Source organism: Arachis duranensis, chromosome 9 (assembly GCF_000817695.3).
Source record: "Arachis duranensis cultivar V14167 chromosome 9, aradu.V14167.gnm2.J7QH, whole genome shotgun sequence".
Lineage (NCBI taxonomy): Eukaryota > Viridiplantae > Streptophyta > Magnoliopsida > Fabales > Fabaceae > Arachis > Arachis duranensis.
The window spans coordinates 23,708,415-23,709,980 of NC_029780.3; the positions used below are offsets into that span (position 1 = coordinate 23,708,415).

At 37.5% G+C, this 1,566-nt stretch overlaps 1 non-coding gene across 1 annotated transcript; it reads left to right on the top strand.

Moving 5' to 3' along the window:
- The first annotated feature begins 10 nt into the window (after positions 1-10).
- On the top strand, positions 11-118 carry LOC127742222 (small nucleolar RNA R71). Its single transcript, XR_008003409.1, has one exon. It is a non-coding gene; the product is annotated as a small nucleolar RNA R71 (small nucleolar RNA).
- The last annotated feature ends 1,448 nt before the right edge of the window (positions 119-1,566 follow it).

A 1,566-nucleotide genomic window follows, 5' to 3' on the forward strand; every position in this document is an offset into this window, starting at 1 on the left:
TCCATTCAGAAAGCATATCAGTGGGACATTTTCTGATTAATTGTTTGTATCTTTTCCAAGCTTCATAGAGGGATTCTCCTTCCTTCTGTTTGAAGGTTTGGACCTCCACTCTAAGCTTACTCAATTTTTGAGGTGGAAAGATCTTTGCCAAGAAGGCATTGACTAGCTTTTCCCAAGAGTCCAGGCTTTCTTTGGGTTGAGAGTCCAACCATGTCCTAGCTCTGTCTCTTACAGAAAAAGGGAATAACATAAGTCTGTAGACCTCAGGGTCAACCCCAATAGTCTTGACAGTGTCACAGATTTGCAAGAATTCAGCTAAGAACTGATGAGGATCTTCCAATGGAAGTCCATGGAACTTGCAATTCTGTTGCATTAGAGAAACTAATTGAGGCTTAAGCTCAAAGTTGTTTGCTCCAATGGCAGGGATAGAGATGCTTCTCCCATGGAAGTCGGGAGTAGGTGCAGTAAAGTCACCCATCACCTTCCTTGCATTGTTGGCATTGTTGTTTTCTGCTGCCATGTGTTCTTCTTCTTTGAAGAATTCGGTTAGGTGCTCTAAAGAGAGTTGTGCTTTGGCTTCTCTGAGCTTTCTCTTCAAGGTCCTTTCAGGTTCAGGATCAGCCTCAACAAGAATGCCTTTGTCTTTGCTCCTGCTCATAAGAAAGAGAAGAGAACAAGAAAATGTGGAATCTTCTATGTCACAGTATAGAGATTCCTTGAAGTGTTAGAGGAAAAGAAGAGTAGAAGACAGAAGTAGAAAATTCGAACTTATCAAAGAAGATGGAGTTCGAATTTTGCATTAAGGGATAGTGTTAGTCCATAAATAGAAGGATGTGAGAAGGAGGGAAGTAATTTTCGAAAATTAAGTGGAAGATTTTGAAAATATTTTTGAAAAACATTACTTAATTTTCGAAAAAATGAAAGTGAAAAAGAAAAAAAAATTCTGAAATTAGAAATCAAAAAGATTTGATTGAAACTATTTTGAAAAAGATGTGGTTAAGAAGATATGATTAGTTTTAAAAAGATGTGATTGAGAAAATATGATTTGAAAAATATTTTAAAAAGATTTGATTTGAAAATTAAAAACTTGACTAACAAGAAAAGATATGATCCAAACATTAAACCTTTCTCAACAGAAAAGGCAACATACTTGAAATGTTGAATCAAATCATTAATTGATAGTAAGTGTTCCGAGGGTTACCTGAAACGTATAGCTCGGTCGTCTAGAGAAGCCCGAGGTGGGGGTCAGGGACCCGAGCTTGATATGTAGAGTGATTGGTGGTGGTACCTGCAATGACACTCCGATGCTTAAGTTAGCATGGGTCCAAGCAGATATGTGTAGAATGTGGAATGTGTACCATACCTGGGTGCTCCAGTGTATTTATAGTAGTTGGCCGTGATCTCCCCTGGATAAGATATTCTTATCTTATCTTATCTTTTGGGAGTTTTATCTCTATCTTTGTGGAACCGCCTTTTCTGGGCCTTTTCGGCCTTTAGGTTTTGGGCTGCGTTCCTTATTTTTGGATTTTAAATAATAAGGATAAATCAAAATGCAACTAAAATTAA